Genomic DNA, 26,224 nt, shown 5'->3' on the forward strand with positions numbered 1-26,224 from the left:
TGACTGGATCAAGGTCTCACCTCCTGAAGGCGAATCTCGTCCTTGGGCAAGGTGGAAGTGCAGTTAAACAGCAGTCCGGGCGCCCCCATAGAGTTCAATGCCTTTTTCTTTTTCCTCATAGAAAGGTAAGGTTAGGAATGTGACTATCTGCTGAGTATTTTTTTTCTAACACCACCTTGTGTGTTAAACAAAAGAGCAAGATTTCTTAAACGTTTCAAATGTTTGACGCTATAGTTCATTAAATGTAGGGTCATTTCAGAAAGTTCAAAGAGGAAACTTCTCTTTTATTTTCTTTTTTTTCCCAAAGATGTAGAAGTGAAAGATCAAACTGACGTGGCCTCTTTGAGTTTCTCCCTCATTCTCTTGGCTCATTAGAAAAAAAAACTGTTTTCATGGCACTGTTCACTATTAAAATGTTGTCTCCAGCCCTGTGTCTACTGGTCCCCCTATCCTCCATCATGAATTATGTACATGTTTTTAGAATGAAAATTATAACAAAGCAAGGTGGATTTTAATTTATATTTGCATGTATTGTGAGTTTCCTTTTGATGTTTCTCCCCTGTCAAGTTACTAGATCTTCTTGGCCAGAGATGAATTAAAAGTGAAATTAAATTATATGTGATGATGATGATGATGGTGATGATGATGATATGGGCTTCTTGAAATTGGGGTGAGGCTTAGGGGACAAATATTTTGTAAAAATGTTCAGAGTCAAGGTCAGAGTGAGAGAGCAATTATTGTGTAAAAGCTACGTGCTAGTGAGTTGTAATTCAGTGCATAAGAAACTGGAATCTGTCTTATAATACATCTTAATTTAAACATTTCTTTTCCCAGGGGACCACAGAGTATGTGGTGCATGAATAAATAAATGCCATGACTTATTTTGGAGTCTCCAATCATAATATAATTATATGCATTGCAAATTTTCATATGCTACTTTTAGTTTCTAGGATTGCTTAAAACAATTATTAAACTGCATTGCAGGAAGAGATCTACCTCAGTTCAGCTATGAGAATGAAGTCGGAGAGACTAGTCACATTAGACTGCAGAATCCCTTCCACGGTGAGCTTGATCACATCAGAGAAATGGTGATTACAGTTTACATGGAGTTATACTAATGACTGGCCTGGCTCAAGGAGCCTAGTAAAACCAGGTATAGACAGAGTTGTGACTCTCTCTTACTGTCTTGTCTTGCTGGGTTTTAGGGACCATTCCTCTTCTCAAATCAATAGTAGCTCCTAATCCCACCAGAGGAAAATAATACATTTTTTCCTCCTTAAGAACAGCTTTTTCTTTCTGCGGGTCACTAAGATCCATTTGCTAAATAACTCTTGAAGTCTAAAAAATTGTCTCTGAGTAGTCAGAAGAGGTGAATTCAACCTTGCGAATCGTCATCTAAAATCATCATCCTCCTCAAAAGCCTTTTCTCTTTATACAGTGTGTAAGTCCTACCCACATGGGGTAATTTGTCATCTTGTGCTCTCTCTCTAACTTTGATTTCCACGTTTCATTCAATTTCACTTTATTAAGGAAACATAAGAGAGATGCAGGATAGTGGAGCAGTTAAATGCACTGGCTTGCAACCACACAGACCTGGGTTTGAGTCCTATATTTTCTACTACCTACGTATTTACCGGCTGTGTGACCCTTGGTAAGTTACTTAACCTCTCTGTGCTGCAGCTCTCACGTGTGAAAAGGTGATAGTAATAATTCTTATCTTATTGGGTTGTGAGGACTGCAGGAGATACTGCATATAAAGAGTCCAGCAGAGTGCCCATGTGATTCTAATAAATATTATCAATTATCATATCAAAAGCATCTCACTACAGTACATCTACTCAGCTTGTAATTCTCAGTCCAATCTCATTTAGAAATCTGGAAAACAATCAATCTTTGGACTAACAGGATTTGGGTGCTGAATTATTCTATTTCATTTTCTTATGTTAAGGAAAATCCATACTTTTCTGAACAGACATACCCTTCTCCGCCATATCCCCCTGTCTCATGTACACTAAATTTGCTACCTTTGTGGTGGCTATACTCTCTTAAGACCAGATGAAAAGGAATTGAGCAGCAAAGCAGGGGTTGTGGTTGTTTTTTGTTTGTTTGTTTGTTTGTTTTGCTTTTTGCCTATCCAAATACAGTGACTTATTTTCTCTCTCTAAACATTTTGGGTCCTAGGTGGAAAGCTCAAGCTCTGGGCACATGAAGCCCCCAGGAGACTGGTGTTTATAAATCATCATTGACCTTCTTTCCATTTAAACCAGGAGCTCAGAACTTTGAACACATTGCAAAGAGTTTACATTGGTCCATTTAGGCTTCGGCTCTAAAGTAACCTGATTGGGCTGTATGGGAGAGATAACCATGGCTAATAGGCCTGAGTGTGCAAGACAGGGGCCAGCCTCCTAAGGCAAAGTGTGGGAGAGGCAGAGACTCATGAATGAAGGTCGTGGACAAGGATGGCACTCCAGCGACTCTGGCCAGCAGGTGGGGCCACAGCCCATCTCCACCAGCCAGGTGCATCTCCCTGGTTGATTTCTGGCTGCTTTCTTTGATTTTCATTTTTACTTTAGAACTTGATTTCTCCTCCCTCCTTTTTTTATTGTTGCTACAAAAGTTATTTTATGTTGCCATGAAGATTTTTTTTCCTTTTCTTTCTTCATTCCCATTCAATTCACTCCACACATATTTGAGTGTCTACTATGCACCAGGCACTGATTCAGATACTGCCAATATAGGATTGACTGAAACTCACAGGGTCTCTGTGTTTTGGGTGCTGATATTTAGAGATGTAAGACAGTGCTTTCCAAACATCAATATGTGTGAAAACCACCTGGGGTCTGTGAAAATGCAGATTCCAATTCAGGAAGTCTGAGGAGGGCTAAAGACCATAGCTCTTTGGTCTAAGAAACAAGCTCCTCGGTGATGCAGGTGCTGCTGGCCCAAGCCCCATCCTTTGCATAACAAGAATGCGAAGAACTTCTATTCCCCTTCCTCCTCTAAATGACTGGCTGAGTGTCCTCATTTGTGTTCACAGAGTTTAACAGCTTCACAGACTTGATCTTTCCTATGAGACCATCAGCTTTATTCGGTGACCCTGACCTAGGCCACCTTTCACCTAAACATCTGAGAAGTACAGGGGAAATGAGTGGGAGGATATAGATAAATGACTGCCTCCCCTGCCCCCTAGCTTTCCATCCTGGCCAAATCCTATGTCATACTGTGAGTGGGACCACTGAGGGCTCGTATGCACAGGACAGCTCCTGACTCCTAGATGGTAATAGTACTTTAAACGCATCGAGTGATATGGCTCCTCTCTGGTAGCTGGGGTGCCATTTACTAATTTGCCACTCTTACATGACTAATTTAACTCTAGTTACTACTCAGTCATTAGGGAGTCACTTATTCACAAAGCAGAATCAGGCTAAATAAATAATAGGAAGCTGGGAAAAGAGGCAGATGAAAGTAGAGAGTGAGAGTTAGCTTTTAATGCAGGCTAGAAACTTGCTGGTGTTTAAGGCAGATCCTCATTTAGCACATAAATGCAGACTCTTCGTCTGTTTTTAAGTCCTGGTGACCCTAAATGAATAGAATCCTGTAGCAGAGAGCAGCTACCTTCTCTTCTAATAAGAATCACATTCCAATAGAATGTACATTTCCAATTACTATGCAAAAACAATGGCAGAATTACTTAAAAATGTACAGCCCCTAAGGGCTCTGTATGCTGTAGCGCATGTGAATCTATTATTTGCATGCAACTATTGTGGGGAACAACTGAATCCTCCATCACCGGCTATTTAATCAAGCGAGAAGCCCCTAAATTTCTTTGCAAAGATTCACGAGTTCTGGAGCTAAATATGCAATTGGTAATGTATTCTGGCTGTCTGCACGCAGGCTTCCTTGTTTCATTCTGAATGGCATGGTGTTTGCATTGACATTTAGATGATGGGTCATCTTGGATTTCTCCTGTTCACAGCTGGAACCTTAGTGGCATCTCCCATTAGTAATCACTGTGCTTTTTTTTTCCTAGTGACTGAGCCGTTTACAAACTAAGAAGAGGAAAAATTATATATTTGGGTACTGACTATAGAAAGAAAATAAACTAACAGCACAGTAGGAAAGGTGCCTAGGGTTACTTTCTGTGGATAACTGAGGATCAAGTGGAAGTAAAGGACTCACATGATATGTTTCCCCAACCCTTACCCACCAGCTTTAGTGGCAAACTTGTTATTGGAGAGTTAAATGAAAATAGTCTGTAAGGACAGACTCCAGGATTAAACACAGCCACTAATGCAGTAAGATTTAGGGCAAGTGGAAAGACTTGCCCCTACAATTATCTACTTTTTTTTTTTTTTTTTTGAGACGGAGTCTCGCTATCACCCAGGCTGGAGTGCAGTGGCCGGATCTCAGCTCACCGCAAGCTCCGCCTCCCGGGTTCACGCCATTCTCCTGCCTCAGCCTCAATTATCTACTTTTCTGACCTATAAATGTACCTGGAATTCTCCCTTGATTTTACCTATCTATGCCTTTGAAGTCACCTGTTAAGATTCACAAGTGTTTTTTGGGTAGGGCTCCCATCGGAAAGCCCTGGAAGTCACAAATGCTTTGGCATCATTTATTTATCAGCTTCACCATTCTGAAACAAGGCCCTGAGGGACCGGTGGGCCTGAAGACTGGGGGAAGCAGGCCAGAGGCAATGCTTTACCACATGGAAGCCCCAAGCACTGAAAATACAGTGGTCCCTGCCCTCTGTATGCAATGCAAAATAAACAGCATCCTATACTAGACAATTAGTGTAAGCAAGTTGAACCCATTTTTCTGGGGGGTTTGTGTGGTAATAAGAAAACACGAAATCTACTGTTATACAATTTTAAATATAGAGTATATTATAGTTAACTATAAGGACAATGTTGTAATGTTGCAGAGCAGATCCCTGGAACTTTTGCTTCTTGCATAACTGAAACTCTATACCCATTGAACAACAACTCCCCATTTCTTTCTCCCCCATCCCCAGGCAGCCACCATTCTACTTTCTGTTGCTGTGAGTTTGATATCTGTAAATGAAATCTGACAGTATTTGTCCTTCTGTGACTGGTTTATTTCACTTAGCATAATGTCCTCAAGGTTCATCCACGTTGTAGCATATGACAAAATCTCCTTTTTTATGGCTGAATAATATTCTGTGATATATATATATATCACATTTTCTTTATTCATTCTTTGGTGGGTATTTGGTTGTTTCCACCTCTTGGCTATTGTGAATAATGCTGCAATGAACTTGGGAGTACAAATATCTCTTTGAGATCCTGATTGCATATGGTAGTTCTATTTTTATTTTTTTAGGACACTTCAGCTGTTTTCCATAGCAGCTGCACCATTTTACATTCCCACCAAAAATACATAAGTATTCCAATTTCTCTATATCCTTGCCAACACTTATTTTCTGTTTTGTTTTTTGATTGTGGCCATCATAACAGGTGTGAGGTGAGACCTCATTGTGCTTTTCATTTGCATTTCCCTGATAATTAATGGTACTGAACAGCTTTCCACATACCTGTTGCCCATTTGTATGTCTTCTTTGGAGAAATGTCCATTCAAGTCCTTTGCCCATTGTTTAGTCAAGCTTTCTGTGTCTTTGTTTGCTTTTCTTTTGGGTTGTAGGAGTTTATTATATATTTTGAATATTAACCCCTTATTAGACATATGGTTTTAAAATATTTTCTTCCATTCTGTAGATGGTCTCATTGTTCTATTGATTGTTCCCTTTGTTGTGCAGCAAGAAGCTTTTTAATTTGCTGTGGTACCATTGGTCTATTTTTGCTTTTGTTGCCTGTACTTTTGGTGTCATATCCAAGAAATGTTTTCTTCTAGGAGTGTCATTGTTTCAGGTCTTATGTTCAAGTTCTTCATCAATTTTGGTCTGATTTTTGAGAATGGTATAAAGTAAGGGCCCACTTTTATTCTTTTGTATATGGATATCCAGTTTTAGCAACACCATTTGTTGAACAGACTGTTTTTTCTGCATTGTATATTCTTGGCACTGTTGTGAAGATCAGTTGATTGTATATATGTGGTTTTACTTCTGGGCTCTCTATTCTGTTCCATTGGACTATATGTCTGTCTTTATGCCAGTACCATACTGTTTTGATTACTCTAGCTTCGTAATATGTTTTGAAATCAGCAGTTATGAGACCTCCAGCTTTGTTGTTCTTTTTGAAGATTGTTTTGGCTATTCCAGGTCCTTTGTGGACATTGATATAAATTTTAGGTTTTTTATTTTTGTGTTTCAGTTAAAAATGCTGTTGGATTTTGATAGAAATTGCATTCAATCTGTAGATTGCTTTGGGTAGTATGACCATTTTAACACTACTAAGTTTTCCAATATATGAGCACAAGATGTCTTTCCATTTATTTGTGCCTTTTAATATTTCTTTTAGCAAGGTTTTATAATTTTCAGTGTATAACAGTTTCATCTTATTGATTGAGTTTATTTCCTAAGTATTTTATTCTTTTTGGTTCTTTTATAAATGGGCTTGTTTTCTTAATCTCCATTGTGGATTGCTCCTGGTTAGTGTATAGAAATGTAACTGATTTTTGTGTGTTTTGTATCCTGACTTGGGTATGTTTATTGAATTTGTTGATTAGTCCTATCAGATTTTTGTGTGTGGAATCTTTAGGGTTTTCTATATATGAGATCATGTCATCTTCTAAAACAGATCATTTTACTTCTTCCTTTCTGATTTGCATGCCTTTTTTTTTTTTTTTTCCCTACCTAATTGCTCTGGAGAGGAACCTCCAGTACTATGTTGAATTGAAGTGGCAAAAGTAGGCATCCCTACCTTCTTTCTGATCTTAGAGCAGAGGCTTTCAGGTTTTTACCACTGAATGTGATGTTAGCTGTGAACATTTCATATACAACCTTTATTACATTGAGGTAATTTCCTTCTATTCCTAGTTTGGTGACTGTTTTTGTGTCATGAAAAGGTATCATATGCTTTTTCTCCTCTGTTGATATGATGTAATTTTTATTCTTTCTTCTGTTAATGTGGTGTATAATATGAACTGATTTATATATATATATATGTTAAACCATCTTGGCATCCCAGAAATAACTCCCACTTCATTGTGCTATATGATTCTTTTAATGTGTTGTTAAATTTGGTTTGCTAGTATTTTGTAGAGGATTTTTGCAAATACATTTATCGGGGATATTAGCCTGCAATTTTCTTTCCTTATAGAGTCTTTTTCTATCTTTTAATATGAAGTTAATACTGGCTTCATAAAATAAATTTGGAAATGTTATTTTCTCTCCACATTTTTGGAAGAGTTTGAGAAGGATTGGCATTAACTCTACTTTAAATGTTTGAGAGAATTCATCAGTGAAGCTATCAGGTCCTGGCCTTTTCAATGGATGTTTTCAATTACTGATTCAATCTCCTTACTCATTATTGGTCTGCTCAGATTTTATATTTCTTCACAATTCAGTCTGGGTGGGTTGTATGTTTGTAGGAATTGATCCATTTCTTCCAGGTTATCCCTTTTTTTCATGTATAATTGTTGATAGTAGTTTCTTATAATTCTTTTAATTTCTGTGGTATCAGTTGTAATGTCTCCTCTTTCATTTCTGATTTGGAGTGTTATTTATTTTCTTCTTGGTTAATATAGCTAAAGATTTTTATTTTGTTGATCTCTTAAAAAAACAAGTCTTCATTTTGTTGCTTTTCTTATTCTATGTTTTATTTATTTCTGCTGTAATCTTAATTATTTCTTTCCTTATCTTAATTTAGGGATTAGTTTGTTCTTTTTTTCCTGTATCCTTGAGGGGTGCAGTTAGTTTGTTTATTGAAGACCTTCCTTCCTTTCAAATGTAGATGTTCGTTGTAGACAATATTTATGGCTCCTTCAAATTCACACATTGACGCCTAATCCCCAATGAAGGTGGGAACTTTGGGAGATAATTAGGTCATGAAGGTGGAACTCATATGGATGGAATCAGTGCCCTTATAAAAAAGGACCTAGAGACTGGAAGGACCCAGAGATCTTTCCACTATGTGGGGTTGCAGCAAAAAGACAGCTGTCTATGAACCGGGAGGCAGCCAACTGTCACCAGAATCTGCCTATGACTTGATCTTGGACAGTCCAACCTTCAAAACTGTAGGTAATAAGTTTCTGTCATTTATAAGCCACCCAGTTAATGGCATTTTATTGCAGCAGCCCAAACAGATGAAGGAAGTGTTTATTGCTGTAAACTTTCCTCTTAACACTACTTTTGCTGTATTGTATATGTTTTGGTATGTTTTGTTTTCAATTTTCATTTGTCTCAAAATATTTTCTAATTTCCCTTTTGATTTCTTCTTTGGCCTACTAATTGTTCAAGAGTATGTTATTTAATTTCCACATATCTCCAAATTTTCTAGTTTTCCTCCTGCCATTAATTTCTAGTTTAATTCCATTGTGATCAGAAAATATACTTGATATAATTTCAGTCTTCTTAAATTCATTAAGACTTGTTTTATGACCTAACATGTGATCTCTCCTGGGGAATGTTCCGTGTGCACTTAAGAATGTTTATTAAGTGTTCTGTATACGCCTATTAGGTCTGCAAACGTATTTTCATAGGCTTATGTGTTACTGTTTAGCATCTATATGTTTACATTTGTAGGACTCTCTAACATTTCTTGTAAGGCAGGTCTAGTGATGACAGATGCCTTCGGATTTTATGTACTGGAAATATCTTTATTTCTCCCTCATTTTTGAAGGATAGCTTTGCCAGATAGAATACTTTTGTTTAGCAGTTTATTCTTTTGGAACTTTGAATATATCATTCCACTCCCTACCATTCTGTAAAGTTTTGCTGAGAAAACTTCCGATAATTTCGTGGTATATTTGTATATGAGTACTCACTTTTTTCTTGCTGCTTTCAAAATTCAATCTTTATCTTTGACTTTTGATAGTTTGACTAATGTGTTTTGAGTGAATGTCTTTGGTTTCATCCTAGGTCAATATCTGTTGGGGTTCTTGAAACTGGATGCCCATTTCTTTCCCCAGATTTAGACAGTTCTTGGCTATTATTTCCTTAAAGAAGTTGTCTACACTTTTTTCTCTTTCTTCTCCCTCTGAGACTCCCATATTGCACACATTGGTCCACTTGATGGTGTCACATAAGTCCCTTAGGTTTCCTTTATCCCTTTTCATTATTTCTTTTTGTTTTTCTGCTGTATAATTTCCAATTACCTATCTTTGAGATTACTTATTCTTTTTTGTTTTGCTTGGTCAAGTCAGCCATTGAAACCCTCTAGTGAATTTTTTGGTTTAGTTATTGCATTCTTTATTTCCAAAATTTTTGTTTGTTTTTTAAAATATTTTCTATCTCCTTATTGATATCCTCATTTGTTCATAAATAATGTTCTTGAGCTCACAGAGCATTTTTATAAGGTAATTTCAAATTCTTTTTCAGGTATCTTATGTACCTACGTTTCTTTATGATGTTTCTGGGGACTTATTTTGTGCCAATCTTTGGGCCATGTTTTCCTTTTCCTTAATGTATCTCATAACTTTATGTGGGCTTTGCACATTTGAAAATACTGCCATCTCTCCCAGTTTTGATGTATATGTTTTGTGTAGGAGAAGACCTTCACTGATCATCTTGGCTAGAGTTTCTGAGGGCCTCTGGATCTTTTGTTGGGGGTGGGGTTGGGGCTGTGTCATTTCTCTGGGCCTTTGCAGGCAATTTCTCAGAGAGTCTTGCCAGTTTCTTTTTCAGGGGTTCATAATCTTCTGCTTCCTCTGTTACCTTTCTGTGGTACTGCAAGTTCTGTGGTTGTAAAGTAACAAACAAAGAACAAACTCCTTTGTTCTCAGCAGCCCCAGGCATCCAAACTATGTGGTTCCATGAGGCTTTTGAGGGAACTGAAACAGAAACCATTCCCTTGGAAAGTCCTCCAAAAAACTGGAATGTTGCACACATGCTTCTTTTCTCTTTCCCTGAAGAGGGAGAAGTCACAAGCAGGGATTATTTCGCTGCACTAAGCTATGCCAGCTAGGGGGAGAGGCTGACATGGATAAAGTGAAATTGCTCTTATTATCCATTTCAATATGGCTTTCTTCATCTTTGTGCTCTGCTGGGGCAGTGTGACTTCTTAACTGAAGTTAACTGAAATTCTCATTAATGTATTTTAGTCTATATATTATTGTTTATTAGGGTCTCTGTGGAGGAACAAAGGCGGGACTTTCTATTCCACCATCTCACTGATGTCACTTTTCTTTAATTCAGTTTTGACTTTTTTCCATTACAATATAGTATTTCCATAGCATTTTACGTCACTGTCCCTGCTTTGTGAATGTCCCAAAAACATATGCTTGGCCTGCCTGTTGAAAAACCTGGTTCTGGGAGCCAGAAAAAATCCAAGAAGAGTCAAGACATAGAAAGGAAAGGCAGCTGAGGCATGGGAATGGAAGGAGAGTGGACAAAGTAGTAAAGTGTTTCCTCTCTGAAATGTGCCTACCTGGCAATTATGATAAGAGTAGCCTGTGTAGTTTTTCTTTCAGGGATGAAAAGAAGCTAACCTCCCTTTTCTCTTTAATCCTTCAAATTATTTTCTATTCTTGTTCTTGTTACATAACTTCACAACTCAGCTCTGAGGCTGACACAAAAGCAGCAGTTGTCAGTCCACTAATGGATTGTGATAGTCCTTTGGGCTAATTTGGCTGAAGATGGCATCCCCTTCCACCTTCTCTGAGATGGAGTAAAAAGAAGTGGGGAGATGTGAACCAGGAATGATCACTGTCTACTTTACCATCCTGCCCCAGAAATGGCTGAGGGTGGCTCACTTTTCTCACTGTGTTGGAGGGACTCTGCTTGTTTTAATAAACAAAACATGCCCCATTTTCTAAAAATAAGATGGAATAGTGAGAATGTTTATAGTAACAATTTACATCTGTGAGATATTGTTATACAAATTAGCTCATTTGCAACTCAAAGGAGTTCTCTGAGGTAAGTCTAGTTATTGCAGGCACCACCTTCATTTCATAAATTTGAAATCTTGGGTCCATAAAGGCTAAGTAAATTGCCCAAGGTTATACAACCAGAAAATTGCAGAATGGACCCAAACTCAAGCATTCTGATATTTTCAACTATACCCCTCCATGGGCCCACTAATATGCCCATGTTTGAGAAACAGAAGGAGCTTCAAAGATAGAACTGCTCATCTTTCTTGGAACTATCAGACAAAACACAGATTATCTGCTACCATGGTAGGGCAAGACACTGAAGCCCGGCAAAGACGAGGTGGGGAGATATGTGCAGTGAACTTGGGAGAGGAGCCAGAATGACTTTGGTGGAAATTGAAAAGAAGTTAATAATGAGAAGAATTTGTAATTTTCTTTTAGATTATTGTATCCAGGTAACAAGGATAGCAGCTTGTTCAGACAAGCCATTCTGAGAGGTTGGCTTATAGTCCAGATCTTGTAGCATGCTGGCCACTCATTTATATCTAACATGATTAGGCTCAAAGATCTTTCTACAGAGAGGAAACTACAAATGACAGCTGATACTCAGAACCTTAGACACTATTCTAAACAGTTTACAAATATTAGCTCTTTGAATCATCATGACATCTCTCTGAGGTAGGTATTATTGTTGTTGTTGTTTTCAGATGAAGAAACTGATGCAAAAAGAGGTTAAGGTTTATAGAGATATAAGATTTCTCTTTCTCATGCAAATATCCTCTAGAACTTTGCTTAAATCTTTCAGGTAGCACTTGCATTGAAGTACGTGTTTCTACACAGCCACCATTGTTATTGGCAGCTTACTGTGTAGAAGGTTGTATGCTAAATGCTTTATACAAAAATCCCATAAGGGTTATACCTTTTTTGACAGATTGAAACCTGAGGATTAGGGAAGCTAAGTAGATGACAGAGGGTCGTGATGTACATAAGTGGCTGAGCTCAGACTAGAACCCAGGGCTATTGGTTTCTAAAATCCGTGCTCAATTACAGCAGTATATGTTCCTTAATCCCTAGATGGGTTAACATGACTAAGAGTTGTTCTACTGACCCAGGAGCGTATCTTTTATCCTACGTGCCATAAATGGAGTTCAGTTGCCTCTGAAGGAGGCTAGGTCATGTCCTAGTTTCTTCTCTCATAGCAGAAGTTTTGGCAGTTACAGAAAAGGGGAATTGTGGCTTTGAGGAGGCAAGCACTATGATTTTCAATGAACATAAATTCAAGTCATCAATACTTAATGGTCACGGATGGTGATAAGCTTTTATCCTATTACATATTTTAGCATTATGAGAAAAGGATTGTGCTGTACCTGCCCTCAAGAAACTTGTCATCTTATTACATTGGAAAGTATTTACATATTTGATAGTATATATTAAGCACAGAAATTAATACAAGCCAGCTTTGACCACCTAAAATTTTAGCATTCTCAGTACCAGAAATCTGTGGATCAGAAAAGAGCAAGAAGCCTGAGTTTTCCTTTTTTGGGCAGTCTCCATCACCTTCCACATCGCTCTACTCCCTCACCCATGTGAGACTTGTTAGTCTTCAGCATGGAGACCATAGTTCCTTGAGCCCTCCCTGTTCTCCTATTCCATCACCTCTCTTCTGGATCCACGTCCCTTCCTTTCTGGCCAAAACCCCATGGCCATCTACGCCTTCTTTTTCTAGTAGAATTCCTTGCTTCCTACCCCTTTTCATTGCCAATAATGTCCACCTGTCCTCCTTGACAGCTTCCAATCTGAGTATCCTCTATTGCCTGCTTTCTTATCTCCCATGTCTAGAAAAAGTTATGAAAGCAGTGGTAATGTGGTCCATGAAATATTGATAGTCTACATTGCCACAGCTGGTCTCTGGCTCTATAAATTTATTGTCAACTACCTGCTGGATTCTCCATGGTGACTGAATCAACCCTTCTTCAGGCTTCCAGACTCGTCTTTCTATTTTCAGTCCCTGTAATCTGAGCAGATTAAGACCCATCACTTTGACTACTCAAGTCTATGAAACTTAACAGCTCTCAGCCTACCCCTTTCTAACCACAGAATAATTCAATATTTGCACTCGCCATCCTGGTTTCATTACTAAGCCTGAAGAAGAAATAACTTCATTCTTGCAGAATTTAAACTCTTGAAAATAAGGAAGTTTCAATGGCTAGTATGATGTATGTTTTTATGGGAGGTAGCTCTACTATATGTTATTTCTTTCTCTTTTTGCAGCCTCTTCTGGTTCTCCTCCTTCAGACTAAAGTATACTTAGTCCTCCTTTTCCTTGACACAAAACAAACAAAAAACTCTACGTGTCTCCTGTCCTCTAACCCTCCAACTGGCTCTTTGTTAAGAGCCAGACTCTTAACAAAAAGGACAAAACACATTTCCTTACCAATTTCTAACTCCTCAATCTACTGCATTTGGCTTCTACTCCTGTTATTCCATAGAAACTCTGCTCAGTGGATTCCCAATGTTAAAATTTTTAGCCTTGTCTCATTCTTCATCCTGCTTGACCACTGATGGGTGTTTCTTCAGAAAGCAAACCTCTTGGAGAGCAGATTCTTCTGAGTCAGCCTGTCACTTAGGGTCCATGCTCTGGCCCCACGCTGACTTTCCAGCCACTCCTACTAACGTTCTTTTATTCCCACCTTTTCACCCCATGCACTGGACTTTAAGTGGACCCAGTACTTGCCTAATTCTGCTCCCTTCTACAACTGAACCTTCAATTTGGAATTTACTTCTTCCTACTTTATCTCCATCTGTCGAAATCGTATCCATCCTTCAGTGCCCAAGTCAAACGTCACCTGTTCCAGATAGCTGTTCATGATTTTCCCAGTTAGATTTCCTTGATCTTCTTCTACTCTCCCTCCAGTGGCATTGTGTTCATATCTCTGTTGTGAACCTTTGTACATTCTGCCTTTAGCTATTTTTCTTTCCCTCCAAGGTAATAACTCGGAGTACTCAGGCTCACAGAGGTGTCATTGGTGAGAAAAGCCCCTAGAATATAGCAGGCGCTCAATAAAATCTTGATGCATAAATTGTCAATGGTCAGAAAAGAAATAAGCACTGGCAGACATAGTCAGGTCAGTCTCTTAGAGGAGATTCCCTGAAGCATTATATCGTCTTTCAGTGTTACAGAAATTTTGGTTGACCTTATTTCACCCTGGTTGCAAGTAACTCACAAAATCTACCATATGCTTACTGTGCTGCAGGCATTGGACGACTGCTTTTGATGCATCATTCCACTCATTCTCATAACCCTTTCAGGGGAGTACTGTGATTATCCCTCTCATTTAGATTAAAGCCTCATCTATAAAATGAGCCTGCAAGTGCTCATGTAATTTGTTAGAGGTCATGCAGCTGAAACTGCACTGAGCTGGGACATGCACTCAAAGTTGAAAGATTGAAACCAAACCAAAGTCAAAATGAAAGGTTGGTTGGGGCTAAAGCCTAATCTCTTAATAACCACACTGTACTGTTTCCACCCTAAACAAGTTTTTCAGATTTAAGAAGTTTCATAAAATCTACATGTAGTGTCAATCACTAGAGTCTAAAACTTGAGCTGAAATTCCAAGTCCCTGACTATTCTTGATTTGTGGTTTGATGTCCCTCTGTGGGCTATGGAGATACCTGTCATTCTTGCCATAGCCTTGGCTTTCTCTCTTATTACCTTAAGAAAGCAGGCTGATGTTTTCACTAAAGTCATATAGAATTTCATAATCTTCTTGAAGAGCTGTTGATCTCACCTTCAAAATTCATCCATCTTCTCCTTGTTCATGGGGAAGTCATATGTTGTGTTATTGACCTGGTGTAGGAAATAGCTTTGTTCCTTCCCTTGGAGGGGATAAATCTACATATGATAGATTATATGCCTTCAGAAATAATTACCTTATGGAGCACTATAATCTCCAATGTATAAGTTCATTGATAGGAGAAAAAATTCCGCCTTCTCAAGGTTATTTTATTTCTTACTGTATTGTGGGGTGAATGCTATTGTCTATTTCTCAGTGGTGGGTTGCACTTGACTAGATTACAGAACAGGAAGTTTCTGAACAAACAGTGATAGTAGCTGAGTTAATATTGCCTGCCATTTACTAATTACTTAGTAGTTTCTAAGTGTAAAATGGCAAGAGTTACCATAAGTTGCACAATGTATTTAATATCTTGAGACATTATACCCATGGCCAGACATTAAACCCAGCTTTCTTCAAACTGATATGGAAAGAGAAAGGGGTGAAGTGTAATAAATATGTCTTTCTGTCTTGCCTTTAAAGACATAACACATTAAGGGTTTTCCAGAAGCCCACAATACTCAAATATGGTAAAATCTCTTTTAGGATTCATTATATCATCTCAGTCTTCATTTACTGGAAAGTTTTACTTAAAAGTAAGTGTGCCCTTGATATTTCCTAATCAAGAAATAAATTTTGGTGATTTAAATCTAGCAATCTAATTTACTATAGTAACTAGCTGTAACACTTCTTCTCACATAAATATTGAGTGAATTCAGGGGAAAATTAGTGAAACATTCTAAAATCTTTGGAAGCTGCTCAATACAGAGATGTGTGTATTATCATTTGTAGAACTAAAACTATCTAGATACTATTTAGACACTAGTGACCAGAGTTTGAGATATATACATTCCTTCCTCCCTCCTTTACTTCAACAGTTATCAGGTATCTTTAAGGAAACTACCTAATGTCAGGACTCGGCTAGATAACTTAGATTGGCTGGAAAGGCAGGGTGAGACCAGCTGTGAACTTCAATACATTTACAACTTTGTCCTGGACATAAGGTATAAGCACAGCTAATGTGTGTTATGAATCTAACCAAGCCATGATTGAAAAATATGGTCTAAACAAAGAGGAAGTAAACTAAAGCCCGTGATCCAAATCCAGCCTGCTGCTTGTTTCGATGAATATAGTCTTACTGGAACACAGCCACGCTCGTTTGTTTACTTAGTGTCTATGGTTGTTTTTGCACTATATCACAGAGCTGAGTAGTTGCAGCAAAAACCATATGGCTTACAAAGCCTAAAATATTTACTACTCTGCCCTTTACAGAAAAGGCATGTTGACCCCTGGTCTAGACGTCACTGATGAAGGCAGCCTAAAGTTAAAGGTAAAAATGATGATTGCTGGTGACTTCTGCATGGCTTTACCTTAGGGTGTCAAGAAGACTGGATTTCAGTCTTACTGCTGTCACTTACTATATGCAAGGCTTTAAGCAAATTTGACTTAGTTTATTTTAACTTTGAAACACATGGCAATCAAAAAAAAATGTAAGTATGTGTTTTGAGAGAACTCAAAGACAGTATTTACTACACCAAAATAGGAAGCAATATTTGTGACTATAACCATCAGCAAACTGTATGTTGCGGACAGGTCGTATGAGCAGGGGATGAGGCTCAGGGCACAAGTTAGAATTGTTTAGAAAGCTGTGGTAGGTATGTGGGGATTTTAGTGTAAAAACAGCTTATGAGTAAACTAGTTAACTGATAATCTTATTCTTTTGCTCTTTCTTTCTTTCTTTTTTTTTTTTTTTAATGGAGTCTTGCTCTGTTGCCCAGGCTGGAGTACAGTGGTGCAATCACGGCTCACTGCAACCTTGGCCTCCCGGGTTCAAGCAATTCTCCCTGCCTCAGCCTCCTGAGTAGCTGAGATTACAGGTGCCTGCCACCACGCCTGGCTAATTTTTGTATTTTTAGTAAAGACGGGGTTTTTGCCAAGTTGGTCAGGCTGCTCTTGAACTCCTAACCTCAGGTGATCTGCCTGCCTTGGCCTCCCAAAGTGCTGGGATTACAGACGTGAGCCACCATGCCCGTCAGAGAATCTTTTTCATACAGAAAAATATTTTACACATATTCTAACAATTAAATATCAGTAGTTAAACAATATCAATAGATAAGACAAATTTAGGAGGGAAAAGTTATCATTGCTCTGATAAAAGCTAAATTACACCCACTATCCCTTTGAAGAAGGAAATTCCCTCTAATTTCATATTTCCCTCTTCCTTTGATTTCAAACTTTAAAAACGTTTTTAACAGCTGTAGTGTATGACCCTGGCAACACATCATTTATCCAGGGAATAACATTCATTTTAATATCATTTCACCCAAGAAGCAAGTCTTAAACCCACATTTTCTGATCCACTTGGTTGATAATATTCTTCTAAAAAAATTTCTGGCTGGCAAAAGAAAGATAATTTAATTTAAAGAGATTATATATATTGCTTGAAATGCAAGTCCCCCAGAATCTGACAGCAGAACAAGACCAGTGAACAGAAAACTCATCTTGCCACCTTGCTAATACAGGCATCAGGGAATTTATGAGTTGGGCCGTCAGTCTTTGCTCCATGGAGTAATGTCAATGTCATTGATTCTTAAAAGCTGACTTTCATTAAAAGTACCCAGTGTGGGTATGTAGAAGGATTTTTGACAAATCAGCCAAGTGTCACCATTCTGTAAAGGATTATAGAATGATGCTTTGTGGCTTTGAGCTTTTTCTTTAAACTGAACGAATTTTGTCTTCATATAGCACGTGAAAGATCAGGTTTCACTGCCATTCCAAATGGGCTGATTTTGCTTTTTTCTTTTCTCATCAAAAGTTGGGGGAACTTGGGAAACAGGGGAGAGGTAACCTTTACTATTTATTTACTATGAGTCAGGTATGTAAGTTCATTCCATCTATCCATTTATCAAAACATTACATATGTGTGTATCTACCTGTGCATGTAGACACACATGCATGTAATATTTTGAATGTGATTGTTATATTAGTTAGGTGTTATAATTTATCCCCATTTTACAGATAAAGAAACTGAGGCTGAAAGAGGTCCAGTCATTTGCCCAAGTAATAGAACATCAGTGAAGAGAAAGTCTATAAACTGTTGATAGAATATTTGTCAGTGACAGAACAGTATCATGCACTATTAGACTGGTCAAGCTGCTCTTCCCACTTCCACCTTTGAAGAGCCTGTTGGCTCTTCCAACTTCATCCTCTCCTCAAAAGCCTTGGGCGGAAACACCATAGCAGTATTTATTATTTTGAAAGCAAGCACACGCCTGCCTCTGCCCCCAGTTGTGTTGTTAGATTGGGAACAGTGCCGCCCGTGGCTCTCTGTACCCTCCCCTCTCATTACAGCTCATCCTTGGAACACAATCATTTTCTGTGTTATCCAAAGGTGTCATTACAGGGTGCCTGCTATATAGTTAGTGCAGTGTCAGCATATTCGGTGTGGAACTCCCCCGACTCTTACCCCCACCCTCCTAACCTGGAGGATATAACTAGGCCATAAGAATTCCTCTGGGGCTACTGTATTGGGTAGAGACATAGTTGTGTCTGGGGAAACTTTTGCTAGTGACTTATTGTCTATAACTTTAGGTCAAATTTGAATAAATTCTCCCTTCAATTCTAGGGAAACAGTAAAGCCACAATTTGTGATAGAAAAGTCAAGTGGATTTGCATAAAGGCTTTGAGGAGGCCAAAAAAAATACAAACCATGAAATGAAAACCTAGAATTAAAACTTCTATATAAATTGGAATTTTAAAAATATCAGCCTGATACTAAAGATTAAATAAAATCAGCCTAAGTACCTTAGCTACAAACAGCCATCAAGTGCCAACTGCTTCCTGGGAGTTCCTGGGAGATGCAAATACTGAGAATTCTCCTAGGGCTCCAAAGTCCTCAGGGAAGGTCAATTTACTAAAGGCACTGGGCACAAGTGCAGAACTCATTGGCACGCCCCCTGTGCAATGCACAGCCCCAGGAGGGTTGCAGATTAAAGAAATACACAGGACAGGGGTGGGATTCCTTGGAGATAACTTCCTAGAGGGCAGCATTTCTTTGGGGAATGCTGAAGGTTGAGATAACTGTGAAGGTATCTTCAACTTCTCTGGGCTCCTTGACCACAAGAACTTTGTGTTAGTCACCTGGGGTACCTTCTATATTTCAAAAATAGATTGTCTTAATACATGTTTGTGAACTTCATGTGGATTGAATTGAGCCAAGCCCCAAGGATGGCGTCTAGTAAATTATCAGCAGAATTCTGCAAGGAAATAAAGGAGTTGTGGTAGGGGTAGGGAGAGATGGGAATATGGAGTTTGTATGTGTGTGTGTATGTAGGGAAGGATATATTAAAGGCAGGGGTTCATAAGGTGACATAAGGCTCATTAAGTAGATGGAACCACTATGCATTGTTGAGGGAAGTGCCATAAAAAGCCCCAGGGAACTCACTTGTTAGTTGGGGGCTCAGGATGACCAGGGTCCAGTGAGGGTTCCTAACACTATGGATTGGAGTCCTTCAGAAGAGGTTGTGCTCCTTGGGAATCAAGGCAGTTGGCGGTGGGGTGTCTGTGAAGAAGGAAGGGCTTGGGGCAGTTGACTAAGGGAATTGCTATAAGACCAGGGAAATATCATCTTAAAAGAGGGATCACTTTTCCAACTGCTATGTGTGTTCACCAAGGCAGACACTAACCTGAATAGCAAGAGTTACTAATAATAGCTAATATTGATTGAGCACATATAGGTCAGGCGCTGAGCCCAGCACTTTACATGGATTAACTAAATGATCATGCTAAAAATATTTATGGGGTGCCTACTGTGTGTGTCAGGCATCGTTTAAAATACTGGATATTCATCAGTGAACAAAAATCATAAAAATTCTACCCTGACAGAGCTCTTAAAGTTATACTTCCTAATAGACCAATAAGATAAGCAATATTGGGAGCAACAATAGGTAATAGGTACAATAGAACAATAAGATAGGTCATAAAGGGAGCAACTGAGGTGCAGTACAGAGCAATTAAGTAATTTGTCCCAGATTACATGGGTAATCATCAGTGCATTACTTTGTGAATATAGTCCATACTAAGTCCCTGTTATATAAATGAGACTGGGGTCAGTCCTAAGAATATCGAAATGGCTTAGGTATACCACATGCTCTGGATGAGCTTCCAGTTGAGTGGAGATGATGAGCATGCAGACAGTAATGGTAGGTTAATGTGGCATATACAAGGTGTGAAGGAAGTCTAGAGCAATTAGCTTTTCCAGTGGGGCAGGGAAGACTTCCTTGAAGGGCTACAAGATGAATAGGAACTCACTGGGTAGAAAAGTAGGCTGGAAGTCAAGAGGACATTTTAGACAGGGAAAGGTAGCATGCTCAAAATGCACAGAGGAGAAGAGGTAGGCAGGATGCTAGCCTTTGCCAATTATGTTATCTTGTACCGGCATTTCACATATTGTTAAATTAAATATTACATGATAGAAAGAATATTATTTCCATTATATATGCAACAATTAATATGACTGTATACCTAACTGCATAGCTTAATGAATAAAACGTGGCTATTAAAAATTATTTTTTAAGAAAGTTAGGACAGATTGAATCATTTGTCCGAAGTCATCGAGTTAGGGAATGGTAGACCCAGGCTTGCTGCCCATCCTGTTTGGTGTTAAAACTGTCATATTGGAGTCAGCATGCCTTCTTCTTGCAGGTGGGTAGAATACTTAGACAACGGTGGGAGTTACAGCATAGAAGTTTTCAGTGTACCAGTGAGAAGGAAAGAAGGAGAAGAGTCTATTCCCACTGCTATCCTCTGATTAGACAGAAAGAAAACAAACATGAGAGAAAACAGTTTCTTCAATTAGTGATAAATCTCCAGAGAAGCAGACATAACAGGGTGCTGGACCCAGGAAAAAAAAGTAACTGTGGGCCAGATGTATTTCTGCTTTCACCAAGATGGTCAGAGTGGGCCTCTGGAAAAGAGGCTTTGATCTAATTCCTGAATGATAATAAGGCACTAGTGATGCAAAGTCCTGGGGGAACGTGCTTCAGGCAGAGCAAACAGTCAATGCAAAGGCCCTGAGTGGGGGTTATTTTATTTTCTTCTAAGGTAGGTGTAGTTGAGACTTTCAGAAGATCAAATACTTTGACCATAAGACCTTGGCCCCAGGCACGTTCACCTTTCTACATATGCTTAAATTACATGTGCAGCAAAAATACAAGTATTGCCCAAACGAAACACTGTATTAGTGTTAAAATTAGTACTCAATTAAAGCCAAATATCACCATCCTTGAATAAACTTCTAGGAGTTAAGTATGATACATTATTTTAAAATAAATCATTGTGACAATTTTATTATTAAAATTTTAGTAGTGGTTGTCATTATAGTGCAGGAACTTTCGGCACTACATAGAAACTCACTTTAAACTGACATATTTAATAATATTACTAGACTTATGTTCACAACAGAATATAATTCAGGAAAAAAGGCTTTTAGTAACATATTTTCTGGGAGGCAAAGGACACAGATTAATCAATTTCAAAAACCTTTCATCTTTAAATATTGAAAATGTAATATACTTAATAGTATATGATATAGCATCATTTTAACAAGCTTTTTTGTTTAAAAGTTTAGCTTTCATGAGGGCTGGGGGAAGAGGGAGACTGTAAGAGTTGTCTTCCTAAAATTGTCTCATCAAGTCAATTGTTTTGAAGTTTGGTAAGAATAAAATGTGTTTGAATTTCTCATTTGTGTCTAATAAGTTCCTCTTTTCTACATATTCTTTTTATTTTTCATTTTGTCTGGATCAAGGATAATTTACTATGAATGTTATTGTACATGACTGTGGAGTTTTTCTTCCTCATGAAATTTTGATATGGTGAATTTGACATTCTGCTTTTAATTTGTCCTCACAAGATATGAAGAATTCCCTTATAAATAAGACCTTTTCTTAAAAGAATTTTGGCCTAAATGGAATTAAATAATGACAATTTAAATACACTCCTTAACGGTTTTTTTTTTTTTAAATGTAATGGATGCTAATACACCAAACAATTCAACAAGGACTAGAATTATGATACAATTGAATCTCTATTATTCTGCCTTGTATTGTTATTTAAATTCCTATATTTAAAGAATTCCTTGGCTCAAAAAGGATGTAAGTTAACTAGCTATTTTTTATTTGAAAATAGCAAGAAAATCTAATGACACACCTCATTTATATTGCTGACAATATTACAGTATAACAATCAGAAGTAATGGTTATTGGTCATATGATCATGGATGATGAACAATACCAGGGAAGCCAGAAGTGACTTTAGAGTGAGCATTTGGTGATTCAGCCCTTTGAAGGCTGAAGCTGAAGCTGAAATCAGAATTATGGCCAATTCTCTAGGCCTGTTAGCTTATGCCTGTAATACCAGCACTTCAGGAGGCTGAGGCAAGTGGATCACCTGAGGTCAGGTGTTTGAGACCAGCCTGGCCAACATAGTGAACCCTCATCTCTACTAAAAATACAAAAATTAGCTGGGTGCGGTGGTGCACACCTGTAGTCCCAGCTGCTTGGGAGGCTGAGGTACGAGAATCGCTTGAATCCAGGAGACGGAGGTTGCAGTGAGCCAAGATCGGGCCACTGCAATTCAGCCTGGGCGACAGTGAGACCCTGTCAAAAAAAAAAAAAAAAAATGTAGCCAATTTCAAGATTGAGACTGGTCTCCGATGAACTCCTTTCCTCATTTAGTGTAGGTTCTCATCTTTTTTCTCTTGCTTGTTAAAACATTTTATTGAACCATAACATATGATGAAAAGTACTCGAATCGTAAGTATTCAGTTTGATTAATTTTCACAAGGTAAGTGTTCCCAAGTAACTTGCACCCAGATCAAGAAAAAAGCCAATAGTAGCATCTCTGAAGCACCCTTCATGCCCGTACCAGGAACCACCATCATCAGGGGATGCAATTATCTTGACCCCTAACACCAGAGATGCACTGCCTATTTTGAACTTATGTAAATGGAATCATCCATATGTATTCTTTTCACATCTGCCTTTAGCTGGGCATCATGATTGTGAGATTTATTCATCTCATATGGAGTTGTAGATCACTCACTATTATTGCTGTATAGTATTCCCTTGTGTAAATGTGTTCAGATTTATTTATCCATTTTGCTGTTGGTGGGCACTGAGCCATTTTTTAGGCCCTTAATTTTTATCAAAGACTTATTTTAAAAAAGAAAGAAAAGGCACAAAAATGCCGCTTCTGTACTTCTTATAAAACTTATCTTTGAAGACCTTGTCCATTAGACTATTTAATGGCCTCTAAGTCATCCTGCCATGGGTTTTAGAATTTACTGCCAGAGAAAAGCTTCAACTCTCTTGAGGAATTAATATGCTTCCTCTTTTCTTTTAATACGTGTGCTTATTATATCCTACCTTGTCCCAGAAAGAACTAGCCAGCTTAATTAGATAAAGAAAACCTTGCAAAATTAAAAATTCAACATGGATAAAAACAGTGAAGCAAAGTGAGAACTCCTGTAGCCTCTTCCAATGACTTTAGCATTGAAGCTTATTCAAGCATTGGTACAATGAAGGTCTATGCTCTGTCTTACTTGGGACCCAGATTCCCAAGATTCCCTGTAAGCTTCACATCGGCTGATTCTAAAAGGGAAATGAGATCCTTAGAAAAATTAGATCAGTTCTGCCAAACTGTATCCAAACTATCAGAGCAAGCTAGCTCCTCCTAAGAAGGGTACCTCCCTATTCCGGGTATCAGAGAGATGCGTTTGTCTCAAGCGTTCTCCAACAGAGGACCACCTGAATACCTGTAGGTAGATATGGTTATGAGTTTAATTGACTAGTTTTTTTGACCATCCCTCATCCCAGGATGATGGCATCACCTCAGGGAACAATTCAGTAAAAGCATTTAAGCACTTCAGAGAAGGGGCGGGGAGGCTTTGAGAAAGAAGTTATCCATCACCATCTTGAGATATATTTTCCAGTTGACCTGACTTGATCCAATGGTAGGGTCTGTGCCTCTGGATAAAGATATACTAAAAATCTTTTGGATTACTCCCCACAAATATTGCTTTCTTCCATAAACTTGATGGACACAGGGTAATAAAAAACTGAAGATCATACTCCTTATCGAATATCAAGGATATAGCTAGTGTATGTTGCCAGTTAGAGGTGATGCTGCTTGCTGTAATAGCCAACTCAAAAGGAGGTGGAATTATATCCTTTTAAGAGAACTGAGGATCCCAAACAGAAGATTGTCCACCTTTTCTTTGGCTGGGCCAAGATTCTCCATAAAAAATAATTGAGTCTATTCTCTCTAATGCTTATACAAATGGCTCACCAGAATTATAGAGTTCTGCTCTGTACAGCAAGTCCTGAATGGCTGTAACCTGAACATTTTAAAGCAGGTGTAGCCAAATGCCCAAACTGGCCATTTAACACCAGACTCCCCTTTGATGCCTAGTTTGACAGTTACATAATGTCATATTTTCTTTCCCACTCCAGCTGGCAAGAATGTAAGACAAAATTTTTCTCTTTAAAGCTTAATCACAGCAGCAATGCTTATCTTTACATTTAAAATAACAAGTACAAAGTACAACATTCAGATGATGGATATCCCAAAAGTCCAGATATCACCACTACGCAATATATTCACGTAACAAAATTGTACTTCTACCCCTTAAATGTATACCAATAAAAAATTAAAATATTTACTGCTTCTACTTTGCTTGACTTGGGCTTCCTCCTTTTATATACTATTTTATATACTAATTGTAGATAAACCTTATTTTGAGAAAGGTCTCAAAGCTTTTCAGGAAGAAAGACATGGTCTAAACAAATTTCAAGAGAACAAAGTATAATGGGTGAGGAAAGTGATCAAAAATTGGCAAATGTCTAATGCTTGTCTCCAGTTCTTCTGCCCTGGGAATAAAGACCTGTCTGTACAAAGGCTTCATGACAGCTGAAGGAACAAAATGCTCTCCTGAAAGAAAAGAGCGAGAGTTGCACCGTCTTCCCTCCACCCCTGCTCTGCAATGAAACAATGCCTCCCAAAGGAGCTGGCAGCTGGCCCTTGGCAGGTGGTAGAAACAGCATTGCAGCTTGCACAAAAGGAGAAAACCCAAACTTTCAGCTTTGGGGAGCAGCACGATGATTCTGCCCACTACCTCTTAAAAGAGGGCAGACTGCCACGTCGACCAGCCAAACTGAGCTACTGAATGCCACAGGCTTCTCCCCTTCAGCAATTCCCATTTTTGTTCCTATTGCCTCGAGGCTGATGGCAGCAGTAGCGAGGGGAGGCTGATGGTACCGACACGCAGCTCCTGACCCTGTCCCCTCGGCTTCTTGTTCATTCTAAGTGTGTTTACTCACCTTTTGTTGATGTGCCTGCAGTGACTGCTGATGTGCCAGGAGGGCACAGGCAGAACAGCCACGAAAGGTAGGATGGAAGGTCAAGGTCTGCAAAAGAAAAGCTGGTGATGTGCATCCTCCACATAGAGGGCCTGGGGAGGAACTGGGTTAAAACTAGACTTGGATTGATTATGGGGTTGCTGTTTTTTTGATGTTTATTTTTGACTCTTTGGTAGGAAATGAATAAATAGAACAGTTTTGATGGAACAAGAACATATTTTACCCTTTTCTCCTGTTCTCTCATCTACCCAGCTACCTCCCTACCTGAAGATGGCAAAATCAGTGATGACGTGAAGGTCACAACGCTGAATTTATACAGGTCATTACTATAGTAACATATTCCTATATTTCTTTCATTATTATAATGCATGTATTGATTACCTCCTATATGAAAAAGTGAAACAAGTATGATATTTGCAGCCAGAAAGACCTAGCTTGCCATCTACTAGCTTGGAAAGTTTGGACAATTTCCTTGACCTGCCTGAGCCTGAATAAATGCATGTGAAGAATAGAGATGATAATGCATACCTCATAGGGTTTCTATAATAATTAAATGGAGCTAACCTATGCAGGTTACCTGGTAGAATACATAATCACCATTCAGTAAGTGAATACTATTATCATCGGGATAATGGCCATGAGAGATGCATTCATTTTAGAAAGAATTGCATCTGTTATTGGAAAGTTTGTGGCCTGATGACACTAAATATATAATATTCTTAAGATTTCAAAATGTTTAATTGTCTTTTCTGGAACCATAATGGTGATCAGGGTCACTGAAGTTGTGACTGAATTAAAAAGTTGTGACTTGGATTAAAAAGCCTAAGATTTCAAGAGGCTGTTCACCCTTGTCAGCTGCAGGGGCAGATTAGCACCAGGAATCCTTGGGAGAGAATAAAGACGGTAGATTTCTAGGCCTGCTATTGTGGCATAGTAGAAAAGTAAGAGAGAGGGCTAAACAGTTCCTGTCTTAGCATTTTGCTAAGCTCTGTGACAAATCACAGAAAATAATAAAACAGTTACTGTTTA

The 26,224-nt window shown here is 38.5% G+C and overlaps 1 long non-coding RNA gene across 1 annotated transcript; it reads right to left on the reverse strand.

Moving 5' to 3' along the window:
* Positions 1 to 18,505: 18,505 nt before the first annotated feature.
* LOC105510590 lies at positions 18,506 to 25,241 on the reverse strand. Its single transcript, XR_001001581.1, has 2 exons — positions 25,157 to 25,241; positions 18,506 to 19,341 (listed from the first exon to the last, which is right to left on the reverse strand). It is a non-coding gene; the product is annotated as an uncharacterized LOC105510590 (long non-coding RNA).
* Between the last annotated feature and the right edge of the window lie 983 nt (positions 25,242 to 26,224).

Source organism: Colobus angolensis, unplaced genomic scaffold (assembly GCF_000951035.1).
Source record: "Colobus angolensis palliatus isolate OR3802 unplaced genomic scaffold, Cang.pa_1.0 Scaffold19, whole genome shotgun sequence".
Classification (NCBI taxonomy): domain Eukaryota; kingdom Metazoa; phylum Chordata; class Mammalia; order Primates; family Cercopithecidae; genus Colobus; species Colobus angolensis.